Genomic DNA, 25,113 nt, shown 5'->3' on the forward strand with positions numbered 1-25,113 from the left:
GGCTCTGGCTCCCCTTACTAGATGGACTATCTGGAATATGAGGAGCCACTGAAGATCCTCAAGCTTCCAGAGGTGATTCAGCATTCTTATGTCTGTGACACGGATGAGCAGAGGTGGCCTGGTAAGTGTAAAATAAGTTGAAACAACATTTTCTTTAACCACTGTCCAAACTATTTTAAATGGTAAAAAATGAAATGTTTATTAATATTGTGTCTGCTGCCTGTTAGTTAAAATTAACTTTTATAATGCAGATGCAGGCAACATGTTGATGCCTTTTCATTTTAGTGAAATTCAGATTTTTATTTTATGATTGTTTATTTTAAATGGATGTGTCAAAATATGGTAGCCTTACCATCTAGTCCTAAACAACATATGTGACATTATTGTATTTATTTTTAGTTTAAAATATGCCTAATCCCCCCAAAAAACTGTCTAAAACCATTGTAAGCATACTTTTTACATTATTTATGTAGTGTATAAACATAAACAGCAGTCATTTTGTTGATGAACATTAGTGTTATTTTAAGATTTGCCTATATTTTGATATCCAGGTAATTATTTGCTAAAAATGTATGCACAAGGTGCTAATTGAGATGTGGATGGAGTAGCTATCACTGCTGCTTCCTTGGATTCCTATTTAAATGTCAGAAGGAATCTATTAAAAGCAGACCCTTCTTCCTGCAGTAGTGATTCGAGCTGCATACTAGGACACAGACATCGGAACACTGTGACACCATAGGCCGGCTTGTGGCCACCATGGGCTTGCGCAAGCCGCCCATCGCAGATGCTATTAAGAGGCCAAGAAATCTCCATCCAACAATGGAGATTCTGGCCTTTAGCCCTTCTGCTAAATGGCAGCAGACAGAGTCCATTTCCACCCCCTCCCCAGCCCAAAATGTTATCAGACTGTCAATCAATGATGCTGATCTGCTTCCGACATCGCAGGACCCAGTCGCGCATGCGCAGAATGGGTCCTGCACATGCGCAAAATACTGATCTGTACTTTGCGAGGAAAGCAGCAACTCTGCCATATCTGAATCACCCCCAATATGTCTCAAAAATCAGTAATGTCCCTGTCTCTGTAATAAAGAACAATGTCCGAGTTTGCCCAATGTGTGGGATGCCGGCCATACTCAGACAATTTTTTTAAAGGGGCAGTCATTTACAAGACATGGTTTTGACCTGTAAATGATTGCCCCTTTAAAAAAAAGTCTGAGTTCGGCCGGCATCCCACATGTCGCATAAACTCAGACTCCATTGCGTCCCACCCCATTTTGTATGTTTTATAACACCTTTTTAAAATTTACAGTTCGGAAGAAGTCTGCACAGAGACCAGCAACCACACAGCGTGATGCTGATGATGAGGAAGAAGCTGGTAATTATGTTAAAAATGTTTTTTATTTTGAATGGTTAACAATTTTTGTGTTATTTAGTATTTTTACATTTATTTTTGTAGGTCCTTCTAATGCGCCTCCATCAAGATGAACCAGGCTGCCGGGTGTCTCGTCTCGGACACCCAGTACCATCTTGGTGCTATCCGAAGAAAAAAGTCTCCATTCTCCACATCTTCTTAGTGAGTCTAGTTTTTTGCAAAAAATCACTTTCAGAACTATGGGGGTAATTCCAAGTTGATCGCAGCAGGATTTTTGATAGCAATTGGGCAAAACCATGTGCACTGCAGGGGAGGCAGATATAACATGTGCAGAAAGAGTTAGATTTGGGTGGGTTATTTTATTTCTGTGCAGGGTAAATACTGGCAGCTTTATTTTTACACTGCAAATTAGATTGCAGATTGAACACACCACTCCCAAATCTAACTCTCTCTGCACATGTTATATCTGCCTCCCCTGCAGTGCACATGGTTTTGCCCAATTACTAACAAAAATCCTGCTGTGATCAACTTGGAATTACCCCCTATATAATCACAGTAGTGAATGGTTTTGCAAAAATGTTGTCAGAATTGTAATGTACAGTACACACTTTATTTGTTTCAAATTATTACAATGCAAAACTTGTGCAAAACACATTCATTTAATTTACATTATAGAGATTACTTGTCCAAACCTTAACGGACTACAAGGACAATGTACATTTTCTATTTTATTATTTAGCATTGATATGCACCCTAACAAACAAAAACAAACAAACAAACAAACAAACAAACAAACAAACCAACCAACAAACAAACAAACCCATTATACGTATATTTGTATACAGCTTTAACAGTAACAGTAAAATATGTTTGTTCTGAATACATTTCCACTTTTTTTGTACATAGAAAAAAGGCACTTTATTTTTAAATGTACATATGTGACAGCTCTCATCTTACAGGATAATCGCAGTAAATGCGGTAGTTTACCATGATTAGTATGCCCGTGGATGTGTGCATGCACTGCGCATGTGCCCACTATCCATAGTATCGCGTGGGTATTGGCGCTGCCGCAAATGGATCACAGCCAGGTGCCAATAGTCGCAATCGCGGCACATTTACACCAGTGACCCCTTCATGGGTAAGATGAGAGCTGCCACATCTGTATGATCGCAACTTGAAAAAACACTTCTCTTTGTACAAGATACTTATCCATTTCTCTTCCTTAGCTTCTGAGGATCAAGCTGATCTACAAACTGTGGATATTGAGCCTCCTGAAATTGAAGAAGAAACATTTACACTCAGTTTGATGGCAGTTACTAAGACAGCTACAAAGCCACCATGCAAGGTACTCCCCAGGGCTGCTTAAACAGAGTAGGGGGCCCATGAGCACCTCTGGGTGGGCCCCCCTCCTCTGTACTGAACAGTAGTCTCCAGCAATGTGCCAGAGTCTACTGTGCATGCGCAGGTCTCCAGAAACATGGCGCCTGCCATGGTCCAGTGACCAATTTGGCTACTATGCATGCGTGGCGGCCATTTTGGTGGCAGTTTTCAGTACGAGAGCAGTGTGTGCGGTGTGGTATCCCCCTAGACCCAGGGGCCCGTCTGCACCGCACACATTACACCCATTATATAAACACCAATGGTACTCCCCCACCACAAGGGAGTCCATCACTTGCATTCCAAAATCCTGAGAAAAGGTTTTGGCATACATTGTCATATTACAAAACTTAAATGTTTAGAGAAACAAGTGCGGCAAATCATTGACCTCATCAAGTACAACTACAGGCGTAAAAAGTAGGGATGAGCGGGTTCGGTTCCTCGGAATCCGAACCCGCCCGAACTTCATGTTTTTTTACACGGGGCCGAGCGACTCGGATCTTCCCGCCTTGCTCGGTTAACCCGAGCGCGCACCCGAACGTCATCATCCCGCTGTCGGATTCTCGCGAGGCTCGGATTCTATCGCGAGACTCGGATTCTATATAAGGAGCCGCGCGTCGACGCCATTTTCACACGTGCATTGAGATTCATAGGGAGAGGACGTGGCTGGCGTCCTCTCCGTTTATAGAGAAGAGAGTGAGACAGTAGAGAGAGACACAGTAGTAATTTTGGGGAGCATTAGGAGGAGTACTAGTTACTTGCTGAAGTGATAGATAGTGTGACTGTATATTATCTGACTTGTGGGGGAGACACTGACAGTGGGGAGCAGTTAGAGTCTGAGAGCAGGACTCAGGAGTACATATAACGTACAGTGCACACTTTTGCTGCCAGAGTGCCACACTGCCATTGTGACCACACTGACCACCAGTATAATATATATTGTGATTGTCTGCTTAGGAGTACTACTTGCAAGTTGCTGATAGTGTGACCAGTGACCTGACCACCAGTCACCACCAGTTTAATATATATATATATATATATATATATATATAATTGTATATAATATATATATAATATTGTATACCACCTACCCGTGTTTTTTTTTTTTCTTTCTTCTTTATACATACTACTATAGTAGCTTACTGTAGCAGTCTGCGGTGCTGCTGAGCTGACTGTGTCAAGCAGGTCCGTCATCAGTCATTACATAATAAATATATATACCTGTCCGGCTGCAGTACTAGTGATATTATATATATATATATATATTGATTTCATCTCATTATCATCCAGTCTATATTAGCAGCAGACACAGTACGGTAGTCCACGGCTGTAGCTACCTCTGTGTCGGCAGTCGCTCGTCCATCCATAATTGTATACCACCTACCCGTGGTTTTTTTTTTTTCTTTCTTCTTTATACATACTACTATAGTAGCTTACTGTAGCAGTCTGCGGTGCTGCTGAGCTGACAGTGTCCAGCAGGTCCGTCATCAGTCATTACATAATAAATATATATACCTGTCCGGCTGCAGTACTAGTGATATTATATATATATATATATTGATTTCATCTCATTATCATCCAGTCTATATTAGCAGCAGACACAGTACGGTAGTCCATGGCTGTAGCTACCTCTGTGTCGGCAGTCGCTCGTCCATCCATAAGTATACTAGTATCCATCCATCTCCATTGTTTACCTGAGGTGCCTTTTAGTTGTGCCTATTAAAATATGGAGAACAAAAATGTTGAGGTTCCAAAATTAGGGAAAGATCAAGATCCACTTCCACCTCGTGCTGAAGCTGCTGCCACTAGTCATGGCCGAGACGATGAAATGCCAGCAACGTCGTCTGCCAAGGCCGATGCCCAATGTCATAGTACAGAGCATGTAAAATCCAAAACACCAAATATCAGTAAAAAAAGGACTCCAAAATCTAAAATAAAATTGTCGGAGGAGAAGCGTAAACTTGCCAATATGCCATTTACCACACGGAGTGGCAAGGAACGGCTGAGGCCCTGGCCTATGTTCATGGCTAGTGGTTCAGCTTCACATGAGGATGGAAGCACTCAGCCTCTCGCTAGAAAACTGAAAAGACTCAAGCTGGCAAAAGCACCGCAAAGAACTGTGCGTTCTTCGAAATCCCAAATCCACAAGGAGAGTCCAATTGTGTCGGTTGCGATGCCTGACCTTCCCAACACTGGACGTGAAGAGCATGGGCCTTCCACCATTTGCACGCCCCCTGCAAGTGCTGGAAGGAGCACCCGCAGTCCAGTTCCTGATAGTCAGATTGAAGATGTCAGTGTTGAAGTACACCAGGATGAGGAGGATATGGGTGTTGCTGGCGCTGGGGAGGAAATTGACAAGGAGGATTCTGATGGTGAGGTGGTTTGTTTAAGTCAGGCACCCGGGGAGACACCTGTTGTCCGTGGGAGGAATAGGGCCGTTGACATGCCTGGTGAAAATACCAAAAAAATCAGCTCTTCGGTGTGGAAGTATTTCACCAGAAATGCGGACAACATTTGTCAAGCCGTGTGTTGCCTTTGTCAAGCTGTAATAAGTAGGGGTAAGGACGTTAACCACCTCGGAACATCCTCCCTTATACGTCACCTGCAGCGCATTCATAATAAGTCAGTGACAAGTTCAAAAACTTTGGGCGACAGCGGAAGCAGTCCACTGACCAGTAAATCCCTTCCTCTTGTAACCAAGCTCACGCAAACCACCCCACCAACTCCCTCAGTGTCAATTTCCTCCTTCCCCAGGAATGCCAATAGTCCTGCATGCCATGTCACTGGCAATTCTGACGAGTCCTCTCCTGCCTGGGATTCCTCCGATGCATCCTTGCGTGTAACGCCTACTGCTGCTGGCGCTGCTGTTGTTGCTGCTGGGAGTCGATGGTCATCCCAGAGGGGAAGTCGTAAGCCCACTTTTACTACTTCCACCAAGCAATTGACTGTCCAACAGTCCTTTGCGAGGAAGATGAAATATCACAGCAGTCATCCTGTTGCAAAGCGGATAACTGAGGCCTTGACAACTATGTTGGTGTTAGACGTGCGTCTGGTATCCGCCGTTAGTTCACAGGGAACTAGACAATTTCTTGAGGCAGTGTGCCCCCGTTACCAAATACCATCTAGGTTCCACTTCTCTAGGCAGGCGATACCGAGAATGTACACGGACGTCAGAAAAAGACTCACCAGTGTCCTAAAAAATGCAGTTGTACCCAATGTCCACTTAACCACGGACATGTGGACAAGTGGAGCAGGGCAGGGTCAGGACTATATGACTGTGACAGCCCACTGGGTAGATGTATGGACTCCCGCCGCAAGAACAGCAGCGGCGGCACCAGTAGCAGCATCTCGCAAACGCCAACTCTTTCCTAGGCAGGCTACGCTTTGTATCACCGCTTTCCAGAATACGCACACAGCTGAAAACCTCTTACGGCAACTGAGGAAGATCATCGCGGAATGGCTTACCCCAATTGGACTCTCCTGTGGATTTGTGGCATCGGACAACGCCAGCAATATTGTGTGTGCATTAAATATGGGCAAATTCCAGCACGTCCCATGTTTTGCACATACCTTGAATTTGGTGGTGCAGAATTTTTTAAAAAACGACAGGGGCGTGCAAGAGATGCTGTCGGTGGCCAGAAAAATTGCGGGACACTTTCGGCGTACAGGCACCACGTACAGAAGACTGGAGCACCACCAAAAACTACTGAACCTGCCCTGCCATCATCTGAAGCAAGAAGTGGTAACGAGGTGGAATTCAACCCTCTATATGCTTCAGAGGTTGGAGGAGCAGCAAAAGGCCATTCAAGCCTATACAATTGAGCACGATATAGGAGATGGAATGCACCTGTCTCAAGTGCAGTGGAGAATGATTTCAACGTTGTGCAAGGTTCTGATGCCCTTTGAACTTGCCACACGTGAAGTCAGTTCAGACACTGCCAGCCTGAGTCAGGTCATTCCCCTCATCAGGCTTTTGCAGAAGAAGCTGGAGGCATTGAAGAAGGAGCTAACACGGAGCGATTCCGCTAGGCATGCGGGACTTGTGGATGCAGCCCTTAATTCGCTTAACAAGGATTCACGGGTGGTCAATCTGTTGAAATCAGAGCACTACATTTTGGCCACCGTGCTCGATCCTAGATTTAAAGCCTACCTTGGATCTCTCTTTCCGGCAGACACAGGTCTGCTGGGGTTGAAAGACCTGCTGGTGACAAAATTGTCAAGTCAAGCGGAACGCGACCTGTCAACATCTCCTCCTTCACATTCTCCCGCAACTGGGGGTGCGAGGAAAAGGCTCAGAATTCCGAGCCCACCCGCTGGCGGTGATGCAGGGCAGTCTGGAGCGACTGCTGATGCTGACATCTGGTCCGGACTGAAGGACCTGACAACGATTACGGACATGTCGTCTACTGTCACTGCATATGATTCTCTCAACATTGATAGAATGGTGGAGGATTATATGAGTGACCGCATCCAAGTAGGCACGTCACACAGTCCGTACTTATACTGGCAGGAAAAAGAGGCAATTTGGAGGCCCTTGCACAAACTGGCTTTATTCTACCTAAGTTGCCCTCCCACAAGTGTGTACTCCGAAAGAGTGTTTAGTGCCGCCGCTCACCTTGTCAGCAATCGGCGTACGAGGTTACATCCAGAAAATGTGGAGAAGATGATGTTCATTAAAATGAATTATAATCAATTCCTCCGCGGAGACATTGACCAGCAGCAATTGCCTCCACAAAGTACACAGGGAGCTGAGATGGTGGATTCCAGTGGGGACGAATTGATAATCTGTGAGGAGGGGGATGTACACGGTGATATATCGGAGGGTGAAGATGAGGTGGACATCTTGCCTCTGTAGAGCCAGTTTGTGCAAGGAGAGATTAATTGCTTCTTTTTTGGGGGGGGTCCAAACCAACCCGTCATATCAGTCACAGTCGTGTGGCAGACCCTGTCACTGAAATGATGGGTTGGTTAAAGTGTGCATGTCCTGTTTTGTTTATACAACATAAGGGTGGGTGGGAGGGCCCAAGGATAATTCCATCTTGCACCTCTTTTTTCTTTTCTTTTTCTTTGCATCATGTGCTGATTGGGGAGGGTTTTTTGGAAGGGACATCCTGCGTGACACTGCAGTGCCACTCCTAGATGGGCCCGGTGTTTGTGTCGGCCACTAGGGTCGCTAATCTTACTCACACAGCTACCTCATTGCGCCTCTTTTTTTCTTTGCGTCATGTGCTGTTTGGGGAGGGTTTTTTGGAAGGGACATCCTGCGTGACACTGCAGTGCCACTCCTAGATGTGCCCGGTGTTTGTGTCGGCCACTAGGGTCGCTAATCTTACTCACACAGTCAGCTACCTCATTGCGCCTCTTTTTTTCTTTGCGTCATGTGCTGTTTGGGGAGGGTTTTTTGGAAGGGCCATCCTGCGTGACACTGCAGTGCCACTCCTAGATGGGCCCGGTGTTTGTGTCGGCCACTAGGGTCGCTTATCTTACTCACACAGCGACCTCGGTGCAAATTTTAGGACTAAAAATAATATTGTGAGGTGTGATGTGTTCAGAATAGGCTGAAAATGAGTGTAAATTATGTTTTTTGAGGTTAATAATACTTTGGGATCAAAATTACCCCCAAATTCTATGATTTAAGCTGTTTTTTAGGGTTTTTTGAAAAAAACACCCGAATCCAAAACACACCCGAATCCGACAAAAAAAATTCGGTGAGGTTTTGCCAAAACGCGGTCGAACCCAAAACACGGCCGCGGAACCGAACCCAAAACCAAAACACAAAACCCGAAAAATTTCAGGCGCTCATCTCTAATTAGTACAGCTGTGCTTGCCATAACTTACGTTGCACTCATGACCATCAGAGTGCATGCAGACACGATGTCCCCCACCAAGTATGAATTTGGTGTGATGCTTAAGCACTGCATCAGGGTCCCTTATTTGAATGCTGCTGATTAAGGCATGCATTTTAATCTGTGGTGCATTATAGGGGCATGTAGTGCTTTACTGATTGTTTCCTCTTAAGGGAATCAGATTGGCTGTTAGCATCTCAAATTTTATTATATAGGGGTATATGCAATTGTGGTCGAATTCCCGAAATTGTCGAATTTCGGGTCATTTTCGACCAAAAAAAAAAATTCCCCTATGCAATCCAGTGCTTTCCGACCAAAAAACGGACTTTCAAAATTCGACTTTTTGAAATTCGAATTTTTGCAAATTCGACTTTTCTGCAATGATACAAGTGCTGCAATTCGACCAAAGCATATTCAATTCAAGTTTTGAAATTCGACAGCAGTGCTTTTAGACAGCAAATTCGTCATTTTCAATCCGCCACACTTTGGAGGGTGAAAACAAATAAAAAAAATTTAAACATGTTTTTTTTGGTGGTTTTTTTTTTGGGAATAGCAGATCTATTTATATTAGAAGGGATTAGGTACTTTTTTTTTTTTTTTGGGAGGCACAAATATTATTTATATATTTTTTAAAATATTATTATTTTTTTTTTTTTTATGCTGGAAGGGTAAAATCATAAAAAAAAATGGCGTGGGGTCCCCCCTCCAAAGCATAACCAGCCTCGGGCTCATTGAGCTGGTCCTAGTTCTAAAAATGCGGGGAAAAAATTGACAGGGGATCCCCCGTATTTTTAAAACCAGCACCGGGCTCTGCGCCTGGTGCTGGTGCCAAAAATACGGGGGACAAAAAGAGTAGGGGTCCCCCGTATTTTTAACACCAGCATAGGGCTCCACTAGCTGGACAGATAATGCCACAGCCGGGGGTCACTTTTATGCCGTGCCCTGCGGCCGTGGCATTAAATATCCAACTAGTCACCCCTGGCCGGGGTACCCTGGGGGAGTGGGGACCCCTTCAATCAAGGGGTCCCCCCCCCCCAGCCACCCAAGGGCCAGGGGTGAAGCCCGAGGCTGTCCCCCCCCCATCCAATGGGCTGCGGATGGGGGGGCTGATAGCCTTTGTGATAATAAAAAGATATTGTTTTTTCCAATAGTACTACAAGTCCCAGCAAGCCTCCCCCGCAAGCTGGTACTTGGAGAACCACAAGTACCAGCATGCGGGAGAAAAACGGGCCCGCTGGTACCTGTAGTACTACTGGGAAAAAAATACCCAAATAAAAACAGGACACACACACCGTCGACAGTAAAACTTTATTTCATACGTCGACACACACATACTTACCTATGTTCACACGCCGACATCGGTCCTCTTCTCCATGTAGAATCCACGGATACCTGTAAAGAAAAGTTCAAAATACTCACCTCAACCATGGTCCAGAGATAAATCCACGGACTTGGCAAAATAAGAAAACGCAAATACCCGCACCAAAAACGGACTGAAAGGGGTCCCATGCTGACACATGGGACACCTTTCCACGAATGAGACCTGTCAGTGACAGCTGTCACTGACAGGTCTCTAAGCCAATCAGGAAGCGCAACTTCGTTGCGCTCACCTGATTGGCTGAGCGCTGTCTGCATTGTGACAGCGCATCGCACAGCTCCCTCCATTATATTCAATGGTGGGAACTTAGCGGCTAGCGGTGAGGTCACCCGCCGGTCAGCGGCTGACCGGCGGGTGACCCCACCGCTACCCGCAAAGTTCCCACCATTGAAAGTAATGGAGCGGCTTTGCGATGCGCTGTCACAGTACAGACAGCGGACAGCCAATCAGGTGAGCGCCACGGAAGTAGCGCTTCCTGATTGGCTGAAGGGACGTCAGTGACAGGAGTCACGTGATGTCCCGGCATTCGGGAGAAAGGGGTCTTATGTGAAAACATTGGACCCCTTTCTAGTCCGGTATGGATCGGTGTTCGGTTTGTTTTTTTTGCCAAGAACGTGGATTTACCTCTGGACGTGGATGTACCTCTGGACGCTGGAAGGTGAGTATAATTTTTTCACAGGTACCCTCGGATCGTCGGCGACCGTGGCAGTCGGCGTGTCAACATAGGTAAGTATGTGTGTGTCGGCAGTATGTAATAAAGTTGTACAAGTCACGGTGTCTGTGTCCTGTTTTTATTTGGGTATTTTTTTTCCAGTAGTACTACAGGTACCAGCGGGCCCGTTTTTCTCCCGCATGCTGGTACTTGTGGTTCTCCAAGTACCAGCTTGCGGGGGAGGCTTGCTGGGACTTGTAGTACTAATGGAAAAAACAATATCTTTCTATTATCACAAAGGCTATCAGCCCCCCCATCCGCAGCCCATTGGATGGGGGGGGACAGCCTCGGGCTTCACCCCTTGCCCTTGGGTGGCTGGGGGGGGGGACCCCTTGATTGAAGGGGTCCCCACTCCCCCAGGGTACCCCGGCCAGGGGTGACTAGTTGGATATTTGATGCCACGGCCGCAGGGCACGGCATAAAAGTGACCCCCGGCTGTGGCATTATCTGTCCAGCTAGTGGAGCCCGATGCTGGTGTTAAAAATACGGGGGACCCCTACTCTTTTTGTCCCCCGTATTTTTGGCACCAGCATCAGGCGCAGAGCCCGGTGCTGGCTTTAAAAATACGGGGGATCCCTGGCCAATTTTTCCCCTGCATTTTTAGAACCAGGACCAGCTCAAAGAGCCCGAGGCTGGTTATGCTTTGGAGGGGGGACCCCACGCCATTTTTTTTTCGGGTTTTTCACGTTTTTTCCCGTTTTTTAAAATCGCGGCAAAATCCGCCAAATCGGCCGATTTTCGCCCGCGATTCTGGCGAATCCGTTTTTCATTGAATATGGTGAATCCCGGCAGGCACCTGCCGGGATTCACCTGGCGAATTTGGTCGAATTAAAAAACGGCGATAATTGCCACGAATTCGACCGCAATTGCATATACCCCATAGACTGTATATAGTTATTATAGTTTTCACCTTAATTTCAGTCACCAAATTTTTCTCTCATACACCTGAGCTTGAGCAATCACTTAGTGTACATAACTCTAAATGTATCGACTTAAGAAATGACATTTACTGTACTTTAACCTCGGGTTGTACATGTATATTATTGAAAGTTTATTTTTTGTCTTTTGGTACTTAATTATGCAAATGTTACTGAGGCTCATCAGCTTTTCTTCCTAGACTAGTTAAACCACTGTTTTCAAATCTTCTGCCTGGTTGTTGTGATGATTTCTTCGCTAACTTGAGTATGGTGGAGGGAGATTAGCAAACTGTAGAACAAGTGGTGCAGATCTTTCCATTTAATTCAAAAAATAAATAATAATTTTGACGGTACTGCATTATCAATAATACTTTATTCCACAGATGTCTACCATATCTGATTATCCATGAAAGTTCTCCGATAGTTGGGAGACCTCCTGGACTCTTGATTGGGTAGATAATGCTAAATAATTTCTGCAGCTGGGAACCCCTCCAAAATAATGCCAGCTGTGAATGCGTGAGGCAATGTGATGATTTTGCAGCTTAATAAAGATAGTCGTAATTATCAAAACTACACCAGGGGGTCCTCAGCCTACAGAAATCAGCACTGGAAAAAAATGGTGCACTTATCAGTAAGTTTACGAAAAAGTAATTAAGTCACTGGGATAAGTAAAAAACACATTTATTGTATTAAGGTATTAAACACATTGCTAATGATTAGAACAGTACAATATATAACAGAAGTCAGCTATAAGATGATAGACGTATCAGCCTTAAATTTGCTCCTCCTTAGAGCTCTAAATGGATTTTCCAAACTTAGGGGTAGATTTTGTAAGAATCGTGTTTAGCCTGCGTTTTAACATGATTGGCATTGCAGACACATGGGAGCATTTTAGCACCTCAGGCACTCAAATATACTATGATTCGTGTTTGACAAAATCGTCTTTGTCGATGGTGTATGCAACCGTGTTTTCGCAACGTGTTTTCATTACAACATACAAACACTCCTGGACATTTGATGTTTCCAATCAACTCCGTGTTTGCAAAATACAAGTAAACACGGAAGTCACTTTACAAACATGTTTTCATTGGTTGAGGCTGTGACATGCCACAGCCTTATAAATATGCCTTAAACCATACGGGCTTATGGGTTTAGTTAAAGGAGTTGAAAGAAGAGTGCAAGCGAGTTGGTGTGTTGGTTGGTGTTTCCATTTGCGATTGGTGAGTGCTGAATATTGGATGTAAGTAGTCTTGTGATCTATGTTATACTGTCACTTTGTTTTGGCTCTTGTCAGTGTTTCTTTGTGAGTATGTGTGTGTGTGTGGGGGGGGGATGCTGTTAGTGGTAGTGGAGAAGTGTGTTTGTCTATTTTTTGTGTTCTGTGTTGTTAGTTGGAGGTAAGGAGAATGTCAGGAGCAGAGAGTAGTCAGTTGGAGGAGGTGGCAGCCCAGGATCCTCCAGCCAGTGGGACAGTGAGGACCTGCACAGGCAGTAAACTAAGACCATGGAGCTGCCTGCATCTCCAAACAATGTAAAAACGGCATCTGGGAGAAGGTGGTGGCAGCCATCAATTGTGAGGAGCTTGTCCGAAGAAGTGAGGACAACTCCAAGAAGCAGCTGTTGCACATCAAACGCAAGGAGAAAATCAAGATGGCAAAGGAGGCAAAGGCAGCCCAGCAGACTGGCTCTGGCTCCCCTTACTAGATGGACTATCTGGAATATGAGGAGCCACTGAAGATCCTCAAGCTTCCAGAGGTGATTCAGCATTCTTATGTCTGTGACACGGATGAGCAGAGGTGGCCTGGTAAGTGTAAAATAAGTTGAAACAACATTTTCTTTAACCACTGTCCAAACTATTTTAAATGGTAAAAAATGAAATGTTTATTAATATTGTGTCTGCTGCCTGTTAGTTAAAATTAACTTTTATAATGCAGATGCAGGCAACATGTTGATGCCTTTTCATTTTAGTGAAATTCAGATTTTTATTTTATGATTGTTTATTTTAAATGGATGTGTCAAAATATGGTAGCCTTACCATCTAGTCCTAAACAACATATGTGACATTATTGTATTTATTTTTAGTTTAAAATATGCCTAATCCCCCCAAAAAACTGTCTAAAACCATTGTAAGCATACTTTTTACATTATTTATGTAGTGTATAAACATAAACAGCAGTCATTTTGTTGATGAACATTAGTGTTATTTTAAGATTTGCCTATATTTTGATATCCAGGTAATTATTTGCTAAAAATGTATGCACAAGGTGCTAATTGAGATGTGGATGGAGTAGCTATCACTGCTGCTTCCTTGGATTCCTATTTAAATGTCAGAAGGAATCTATTAAAAGCAGACCCTTCTTCCTGCAGTAGTGATTCGAGCTGCATACTAGGACACAGACATCGGAACACTGTGACACCATAGGCCGGCTTGTGGCCACCATGGGCTTGCGCAAGCCGCCCATCGCAGATGCTATTAAGAGGCCAAGAAATCTCCATCCAACAATGGAGATTCTGGCCTTTAGCCCTTCTGCTAAATGGCAGCAGACAGAGTCCATTTCCACCCCCTCCCCAGCCCAAAATGTTATCAGACTGTCAATCAATGATGCTGATCTGCTTCCGACATCGCAGGACCCAGTCGCGCATGCGCAGAATGGGTCCTGCACATGCGCAAAATACTGATCTGTACTTTGCGAGGAAAGCAGCAACTCTGCCATATCTGAATCACCCCCAATATGTCTCAAAAATCAGTAATGTCCCTGTCTCTGTAATAAAGAACAATGTCCGAGTTTGCCCAATGTGTGGGATGCCGGCCATACTCAGACAATTTTTTTAAAGGGGCAGTCATTTACAAGACATGGTTTTGACCTGTAAATGATTGCCCCTTTAAAAAAAAGTCTGAGTTCGGCCGGCATCCCACATGTCGCATAAACTCAGACTCCATTGCGTCCCACCCCATTTTGTATGTTTTATAACACCTTTTTAAAATTTACAGTTCGGAAGAAGTCTGCACAGAGACCAGCAACCACACAGCGTGATGCTGATGATGAGGAAGAAGCTGGTAATTATGTTAAAAATGTTTTTTATTTTGAATGGTTAACAATTTTTGTGTTATTTAGTATTTTTACATTTATTTTTGTAGGTCCTTCTAATGCGCCTCCATCAAGATGAACCAGGCTGCCGGGTGTCTCGTCTCGGACACCCAGTACCATCTTGGTGCTATCCGAAGAAAAAAGTCTCCATTCTCCACATCTTCTTAGTGAGTCTAGTTTTTTGCAAAAAATCACTTTCAGAACTATGGGGGTAATTCCAAGTTGATCGCAGCAGGATTTTTGATAGCAATTGGGCAAAACCATGTGCACTGCAGGGGAGGCAGATATAACATGTGCAGAAAGAGTTAGATTTGGGTGGGTTATTTTATTTCTGTGCAGGGTAAATACTGGCAGCTTTATTTTTACACTGCAAATTAGATTGCAGATTGAACACACCACTCCCAAATCTAACTCTCTCTGCACATGTTATATCTGCCTCCCCTGCAGTGCACATGGTTTTGCCCAATTACTAACAAAAATCCTGCTGTGATCAACTTGGAATTACCCCCTATATAATCACAGTAGTGAATGGTTTTGCAAAAATGTTGTCAGAATTGTAATGTACAGTACACACTTTATTTGTTTCAAATTATTACAATGCAAAACTTGTGCAAAACACATTCATTTAATTTACATTATAGAGATTACTTGTCCAAACCTTAACGGACTACAAGGACAATGTACATTTTCTATTTTATTATTTAGCATTGATATGCACCCTAACAAACAAAAACAAACAAACAAACAAACAAACAAACCAACCAACAAACAAACAAACCCATTATACGTATATTTGTATACAGCTTTAACAGTAACAGTAAAATATGTTTGTTCTGAATACATTTCCACTTTTTTTGTACATAGAAAAAAGGCACTTTATTTTTAAATGTACATATGTGACAGCTCTCATCTTACAGGATAATCGCAGTAAATGCGGTAGTTTACCATGATTAGTATGCCCGTGGATGTGTGCATGCACTGCGCATGTGCCCACTATCCATAGTATCGCGTGGGTATTGGCGCTGCCGCAAATGGATCACAGCCAGGTGCCAATAGTCGCAATCGCGGCACATTTACACCAGTGACCCCTTCATGGGTAAGATGAGAGCTGCCACATCTGTATGATCGCAACTTGAAAAAACACTTCTCTTTGTACAAGATACTTATCCATTTCTCTTCCTTAGCTTCTGAGGATCAAGCTGATCTACAAACTGTGGATATTGAGCCTCCTGAAATTGAAGAAGAAACATTTACACTCAGTTTGATGGCAGTTACTAAGACAGCTACAAAGCCACCATGCAAGGTACTCCCCAGGGCTGCTTAAACAGAGTAGGGGGCCCATGAGCACCTCTGGGTGGGCCCCCTCCTCTGTACTGAACAGTAGTCTCCAGCAATGTGCCAGAGTCTACTGTGCATGCGCAGGTCTCCAGAAACATGGCGCCTGCCATGGTCCAGTGACCAATTTGGCTACTATGCATGCGTGGCGGCCATTTTGGTGGCAGTTTTCAGTACGAGAGCAGTGTGTGCGGTGTGGTATCCCCCTAGACCCAGGGGCCCGTCTGCACCGCACACATTACACCCATTATATAAACACCAATGGTACTCCCCCACCACAAGGGAGTCCATCACTTGCATTCCAAAATCCTGAGAAAAGGTTTTGGCATACATTGTCATATTACAAAACTTAAATGTTTAGAGAAACAAGTGCGGCAAATCATTGACCTCATCAAGTACAACTACAGGCGTAAAAAGTAGGGATGAGCGGGTTCGGTTCCTCGGAATCCGAACCCGCCCGAACTTCATGTTTTTTTACACGGGGCCGAGCGACTCGGATCTTCCCGCCTTGCTCGGTTAACCCGAGCGCGCCCGAACGTCATCATCCCGCTGTCGGATTCTCGCGAGGCTCGGATTCTATCGCGAGACTCGGATTCTATATAAGGAGCCGCGCGTCGACGCCATTTTCACACGTGCATTGAGATTCATAGGGAGAGGACGTGGCTGGCGTCCTCTCCGTTTATAGAGAAGAGAGTGAGACAGTAGAGAGAGACACAGTAGTAATTTTGGGGAGCATTAGGAGGAGTACTAGTTACTTGCTGAAGTGATAGATAGTGTGACTGTATATTATCTGACTTGTGGGGGAGACACTGACAGTGGGGAGCAGTTAGAGTCTGAGAGCAGGACTCAGGAGTACATATAACGTACAGTGCACACTTTTGCTGCCAGAGTGCCACACTGCCATTGTGACCACACTGACCACCAGTATAATATATATTGTGATTGTCTGCTTAGGAGTACTACTTGCAAGTTGCTGATAGTGTGACCAGTGACCTGACCACCAGTCACCACCAGTTTAATATATATATATATATATATATATATATATATAATTGTATATAATATATATATAATATTGTATACCACCTACCCGTGTTTTTTTTTTTCTTTCTTCTTTATACATACTACTATAGTAGCTTACTGTAGCAGTCTGCGGTGCTGCTGAGCTGACTGTGTCAAGCAGGTCCGTCATCAGTCATTACATAATAAATATATATACCTGTCCGGCTGCAGTACTAGTGATATTATATATATATATATATATTGATTTCATCTCATTATCATCCAGTCTATATTAGCAGCAGACACAGTACGGTAGTCCACGGCTGTAGCTACCTCTGTGTCGGCAGTCGCTCGTCCATCCATAATTGTATACCACCTACCCGTGGTTTTTTTTTTTTTTTTCTTCTTTATACATACTACTATAGTAGCTTACTGTAGCAGTCTGCGGTGCTGCTGAGCTGACAGTGTCCAGCAGGTCCGTCATCAGTCATTACATAATAAATATATATACCTGTCCGGCTGCAGTACTAGTGATATTATATATATATATATATTGATTTCATCTCATTATCATCCAGTCTATATTAGCAGCAGACACAGTACGGTAGTCCATGGCTGTAGCTACCTCTGTGTCGGCAGTCGCTCGTCCATCCATAAGTATACTAGTATCCATCCATCTCCATTGTTTACCTGAGGTGCCTTTTAGTTGTGCCTATTAAAATATGGAGAACAAAAATGTTGAGGTTCCAAAATTAGGGAAAGATCAAGATCCACTTCCACCTCGTGCTGAAGCTGCTGCCACTAGTCATGGCCGAGACGATGAAATGCCAGCAACGTCGTCTGCCAAGGCCGATGCCCAATGTCATAGTACAGAGCATGTAAAATCCAAAACACCAAATATCAGTAAAAAAAGGACTCCAAAATCTAAAATAAAATTGTCGGAGGAGAAGCGTAAACTTGCCAATATGCCATTTACCACACGGAGTGGCAAGGAACGGCTGAGGCCCTGGCCTATGTTCATGGCTAGTGGTTCAGCTTCACATGAGGATGGAAGCACTCAGCCTCTCGCTAGAAAACTGAAAAGACTCAAGCTGGCAAAAGCACCGCAAAGAACTGTGCGTTCTTCGAAATCCCAAATCCACAAGGAGAGTCCAATTGTGTCGGTTGCGATGCCTGACCTTCCCAACACTGGACGTGAAGAGCATGGGCCTTCCACCATTTGCACGCCCCCTGCAAGTGCTGGAAGGAGCACCCGCAGTCCAGTTCCTGATAGTCAGATTGAAGATGTCAGTGTTGAAGTACACCAGGATGAGGAGGATATGGGTGTTGCTGGCGCTGGGGAGGAAATTGACAAGGAGGATTCTGATGGTGAGGTGGTTTGTTTAAGTCAGGCACCCGGGGAGACACCTGTTGTCCGTGGGAGGAATAGGGCCGTTGACATGCCTGGTGAAAATACCAAAAAAATCAGCTCTTCGGTGTGGAAGTATTTCACCAGAAATGCGGACAACATTTGTCAAGCCGTGTGTTGCCTTTGTCAAGCTGTAATAAGTAGGGGTAAGGACGTTAACCACCTCGGAACATCCTCCCTTATACGTCACCTGCAGCGCATTCATAATAAGTCAGTGACAAGTTCAAAAACTTTGGGCGACAGCGGAAGCAGTCCACTGACCAGTAAATCCCTTCCTCTTGTAACCAAGCTCACGCAAACCACCCCACCAACTCCCTCAGTGTCAATTTCCTCCTTCCCCAGGAATGCCAATAGTCCTGCATGCCATGTCACTGGCAATTCTGACGAGTCCTCTCCTGCCTGGGATTCCTCCGATGCATCCTTGCGTGTAACGCCTACTGCTGCTGGCGCTGCTGTTGTTGCTGCTGGGAGTCGATGGTCATCCCAGAGGGGAAGTCGTAAGCCCACTTTTACTACTTCCACCAAGCAATTGACTGTCCAACAGTCCTTTGCGAGGAAGATGAAATATCACAGCAGTCATCCTGTTGCAAAGCGGATAACTGAGGCCTTGACAACTATGTTGGTGTTAGACGTGCGTCTGGTATCCGCCGTTAGTTCACAGGGAACTAGACAATTTCTTGAGGCAGTGTGCCCCCGTTACCAAATACCATCTAGGTTCCACTTCTCTAGGCAGGCGATACCGAGAATGTACACGGACGTCAGAAAAAGACTCACCAGTGTCCTAAAAAATGCAGTTGTACCCAATGTCCACTTAACCACGAACATGTGGACAAGTGGAGCAGGGCAGGGTCAGGACTATATGACTGTGACAGCCCACTGGGTAGATGTATGGACTCCCGCCGCAAGAACAGCAGCGGCGGCACCAGTAGCAGCATCTCGCAAACGCCAACTCTTTCCTAGGCAGGCTACGCTTTGTATCACCGGTTTCCAGAATACGCACACAGCTGAAAACCTCTTACGGCAACTGAGGAAGATCATCGCGGAATGGCTTACCCCAATTGGACTCTCCTGTGGATTTGTGGCATCGGACAACGCCAGCAATATTGTGTGTGCATTAAATATGGGCAAATTCCAGCACGTCCCATGTTTTGCACATACCTTGAATTTGGTGGTGCAGAATTTTTAAAAAAACGACAGGGGCGTGCAAGAGATGCTGTCGGTGGCCAGAAGAATTGCGGGACACTTTCGGCGTACAGGCACCACGTACAGAAGACTGGAGCACCACCAAAAACGCCTGAACCTGCCCTGCCATCATCTGAAGCAAGAAGTGGTAACGAGGTGGAATTCAACCCTCTATATGCTTCAGAGGTTGGAGAAGCAGCAAAAGGCCATTCAAGCCTATACAATTGAGCACGATATAGGAGGTGGAATGTACCTGTCTCAAGCGCAGTGGAGAATGATTTCAACGTTGTGCAAGGTTCTGCAACCTTTTGAACTTGCCACATGTGAAGTCAGTTCAGACACTGCCAGCCTGAGTCAGGTCATTCCCCTCATCAGGCTTTTGCAGAAGAAGCTGGAGGCATTGAAGGAGGAGCTAAAAGGGAGCGATTCCGCTAGGCATGTGGGACTTGTGGATGGAGCCCTTAATTCGCTTAACAAGGATTCACGGGTGGTCAATCTGTTGAAATCAGAGCACTACATTTTGGCCACCGTGCTCGATCCTAGATTTAAAACCTACCTTGGATCTCTCTTTCCGGCAGACACAAGTCTGCTCGGGTTCAAAGACCTGCTGGTGAGAAAATTGTCAAGTCAAGCGGAACGCGACCTGTCAACATCTCCTCCTTCACATTCTCCCGCAACTGGGGGTGCGAGGAAAAGGCTCAGAATTCCGAGCCCACCCGCTGGCGGTGATGCAGGGCAGTCTGAAGCGACTGCTGATGCTGACATCTGGTCCGGACTGAAGGACCTGACAACGATTACGGACATGTCGTCTACTGTCACTGCATATGATTCTCTCACCATTGAAAGAATGGTGGAGGATTATATGAGTGACCGCATCCAAGTAGGCACGTCAGACAGTCCGTACTTATACTGGCAGGAAAAAGAGGCAATTTGGAGGCCCTTGCACAAACTGGCTTTATTCTACCTAAGTTGCCCTCCCACAAGTGTGTACTCCGAAAGAGTGTTTAGTGCCGCCGCTCACCTTGTCAGCAATCTGCGTACGAGGTTACTTCCAGAAAATGTGGAGAAGATGATGTTCATTAAAATGAATTATAATCAATTCCTCCGTGGAGACATTGACCAGCAGCAATTGCCTCCACAAAGTACACAGGGAGCTGAGATGGTGGATTCCAGTGGGGACGAATTGATAATCTGTGAGGAGCGGGATGTACACGGTGATATATCGGAGGATGATGATGAGGTGGACATCTTGCCTCTGTAGAGCCAGTTTGTGCAAGGAGAGATTAATTGCTTCTTTTTCGGTGAGGGTCCAAACCAACCCGTCATTTCAGTCACAGTCGTGTGGCAGACCCTGTCACTGAAATGATGGGTTGGTTAAAGTGTGCATGTCCTGTTTATACAACATAAGGGTGGGTGGGAGGGCCCAAGGACAATTCCATCTTGCACCTCTTTTTTCTTTCATTTTTATTTGCGTCATGTGCTGTTTGGGGAGTGTTTTTTGGAAGGGCCATCCTGCGTGACACTGCAGTGCCACTCCTAGATGGGCCAGGTGTTTGTGTCGGCCACTAGGGTCGCTTAGCTTACTCACACAGCTACCTCATTGCGCCTCTTTTTTTCTTCTTTGCGTCATGTGCTGTTTGGGGAGTGTTTTTTGGAAGGGCCATCCTGCGTGACACTGCAGTGCCACTCCTAGATGGGCCAGGTGTTTGTGTCGGCCACTAGGGTCGCTTAGCTTAGTCATCCAGCGACCTCGGTGCAAATTTTAGGACTAACAATAATATTGTGAGGTGTGAGGTATTCAGAATAGACTGAAAATGAGTGGAAATTATGGTTTTTGAGGTTAATAATACTTTGGGATCAAAATGACCCCCAAATTCTATGATTTAAGCTGTTTTTTAGTGTTTTTTGAAAAAAACACCCGAATCCAAAACACACCCGAATCCGACAAAAAAAATTCGGTGAGGTTTTGCCAAAACGCGGTCGAACCCAAAACACGGCCGCGGAACCGAACCCAAAACCAAAACACAAAACCCGAAAAATTTCAAGTGCACATCCCTAGTAAAAAGGAACATGAGGACACTAACTACTGAGATGTCAAGACACATTTCTTTGCATGAGGATAATCAACAATTCCATCAAGCATACATAACAATGTTGGAAGCAAACATTTCCTACCATCCGACTGTAATTTGCATGATGAAATCACAAAGCAATGCTTCACAGGACTTAAATTCATCCATTCTAAACTTAGGTACACAATCATATTCCAAATAAGAGAGAAAAATATATAACACTTTCGGTGCTACTAGTCTCTCAGTCCAAATATATCCCTCCTTTCAGATGGGATTATTCAATGACCGGAAAATATATATCTGAGTTCCCAGTGTTTTCAAATGAAGCAGACTCTTTCATCCGGGACCAATGCAGTGAATCCTCCTCTTCAGTGAGAGAGTATCATGGGGATATGATGAATCAATGTTCAGGCGGGCAACACACATGTCTGAAAAAACTGGGGACTCAGATAGAGATGTGTCCTCTTACATCTTTGCTCCATGTGCTCCAAGTCGCTTTACACATAACATATACATTTTCCAGTCACTGACTAATCCCATCTGACTAGAAGGACATATAGTATTTGGATTAGAGACTAGCAGCGCCGAAACTGAGATCTAAGTTTTTCTGTTATTTGTACGGTATATGGTGGTTGCGTGCCACTTGATTACATTTTGGCTGCTAAACTAGGGGCACCAGTGCATTTCCACTTCTGATCGTATTACAATTAATTTCCCGCCTACCTGAGGCATCACCAAGTAATTCTGCAGGTAGCACACCACACACAACCTCCGTGCTTACTCCACCAAGGCGTAAGTTGCACACTGAAGCTAGATGAATCATATAGGGGTAGGCTGGGGAGATAAAAATGTTTATGTTTAAAATAAAAAACACACATAGTTATGCAAAGAAGTATATATATATATATATATATATATATATATATATATATATTGTTTTCAATTTATTTTGGAGATTGCTAAAAATTTACATGGTTACATGACTTTTGCTTTTTTTTTTTGGTTCATTTTGAACCTTGTTGAGCAAATATATTGTTTAACCACTAAACTGATGATTTATTTTGCCAAAAACCGCTCCGAAATTGTCTTTTTTTTTAAATGAGTGAATTAGGTGAAGAACATGAATTTAACCCTATCCCAAATGATTTTAGTTAAAAAAAAATATATATATATTTTTGAAATCCCTCCCAAACATTGAAACATTGATTGGGAACATTGCGACCATCGGAACATCGGGAACATTGCGACCATCGCGGCTTTCATTTTGAAAGCCGGGACAGCCTCAAGGTATGCGGGGGGGGGGGGGGGGGGGGTCTGGGGGCAGCTAGGGAGGGTTTATTTACACTCCCCAGCAGCTGCCATTGTCTGCAGCTGCTGGAGGATGGGGAACTTGCCGTGCTGACCGATCAGCAGTGATCGGCAGCACGGCAGACACAGGGGGAGAGTGCAGGGAGGCAGAGGGATCAGTTCCGGTACTGATTTACCACTAGAACATTTTAGAATTAGTCCCTTTGGGAATTTGATTGCTTTGAAATCTGGTTGCGACACCTAATTGATTGGGAGTGTTTATTTATTTCTTTATTTATCTATTTGTATACCTCATCCAATCACTGTGTTTTTTTGCATATTTTATGCCTTACTAAGATACTCAGCACAACGCCTCCTCACCTGGAGGTATCTGGTTGCATGGTATCAGGTTGTAGCGCTATTAGCACTTTCCTTACACAAAACTTGTTACAGTAACTGCTTTTTGTCTTTTTTTTTCAAGATAAATGTATATTGTTAAAAATGTATCGTTTAACAAGTAATGTTCTACTGGGTTTAAAAAAAAACACAGTTGCGAAAGGTTGCATTTTAGAGGGACAGAGGCACATACAATGTGTATTTTAAGCAGTGTACATAATGTAATTGTGTGTACAGTAATTTTAAGTAGTCACACATGTCCAACATGCTAGCCAAGCAGAGGTGAATTTAGACCTTGTGGGGCCCTAAGCAAGACACTCATTTGGGGCATTTGGCGCCCCCTTCCTCAAATCCATAGCACTATATTGTCATTCCTGATTTATGCCCCTTACAATATTACATACATAACAAATGACCAGGAGGTCTCTCAGCTGCACTTCCATCACACCCAGAAAGCTGTCATGTAATCACATATAACATGTTAAAAAAACATTACCGATTAAAGAAATGTAGTAGTAAAAAAAATATAAAGTAACATAGAACTTAATATTTACAGAGCAAGTATTATCTGCCTTTAAAGTGCTTTATGTGCAGAATTATTCTTTCTTTGACCCATTAAGGCCACTTTAACTTTGAAGACCATCCGAGACCCCATATTTACCATATCTCATCTATACAAAGCAGACACAGCTGTTAAATCAGCAACTAAAATGAGTCATGTATTAGCTTAACAAATAATACAAAAATTCAGGCACACAAGAAATACTGTATATCAATCAAAATTATTGACTATAATATAAGGTCACTTATAATATTGCTCACGGCTGCTCCCAATAGATACTATGGTGTACCGAAATAAGATATATACACACAATTAAGCTAAAACAAGCAAAACAGAGACATACCTCCCAACTGTTTTGATTCCAGCGGGACAGTCCCGCTATTTGGACACTGTCCCGCTGTCCCACCTGTGGGTCGCAGTGTCCCGCGGAAGGGGGGCAGTTGGGGGAGCCTTTGATCAACCGCTGCTCTGTTCCGCAAAGCAGCGAGTGATCTCAGAATACATGCTGCGCACGGCATGTATTCACTGCTAGGAGGGGAGAAGGGGGCTGCCCAGATGCTCAGGGAGCGCAGGTCATGCCCCCAAAATTAAGAAAAGCAGGGCGGTGCTGCTTGACCATGCCCACCCATCGGAAGCCATGCCCCCACCCACCATGGTGACGCCCCCTTTTCAGGTTATGCGCAGCTCCGCTGCACAAAGATACCGATTACAAGCATTTGAGGGTGCTGTATTTAAACATTTAATAAAAATATTTTACATTACATAATATATATATATCAAAATAGCAGCATAATATATCAAATTGCTTATTTTAATATGGTTACCAATAATAATTAAAACATCCAATCCTTAACATTCAACATGTCATAATATCAGATATAAGGTGCATCTGGCAAATAGAAATTATTAATCTCACTCCAACTGAGACTTTTATATTTTGTTTTGCAGCACCTTATATTTAGTAAATGGCAAGAGTGCCCTGCTTTACCAAACATACACATGCAGAGTCAAGGACCAAAACTTCTAAGAGTAATTTGGATTTGATGTTCCATTCTGGGAAAAGCACAGATACTATTTTGATTGAGAATTAGACCATTTCAATGAGATGTGCGGCTGGCACTTTTCGTGTTTTGTGTTTTGGTTTTGGTTCTAATTCCACTTTCGTGTTTTGGTTTTGG

The sequence above is a fragment of the Pseudophryne corroboree genome, chromosome 9, assembly GCF_028390025.1.
Source record: "Pseudophryne corroboree isolate aPseCor3 chromosome 9, aPseCor3.hap2, whole genome shotgun sequence".
Taxonomy (NCBI): Eukaryota; Metazoa; Chordata; class Amphibia; order Anura; family Myobatrachidae; genus Pseudophryne; species Pseudophryne corroboree.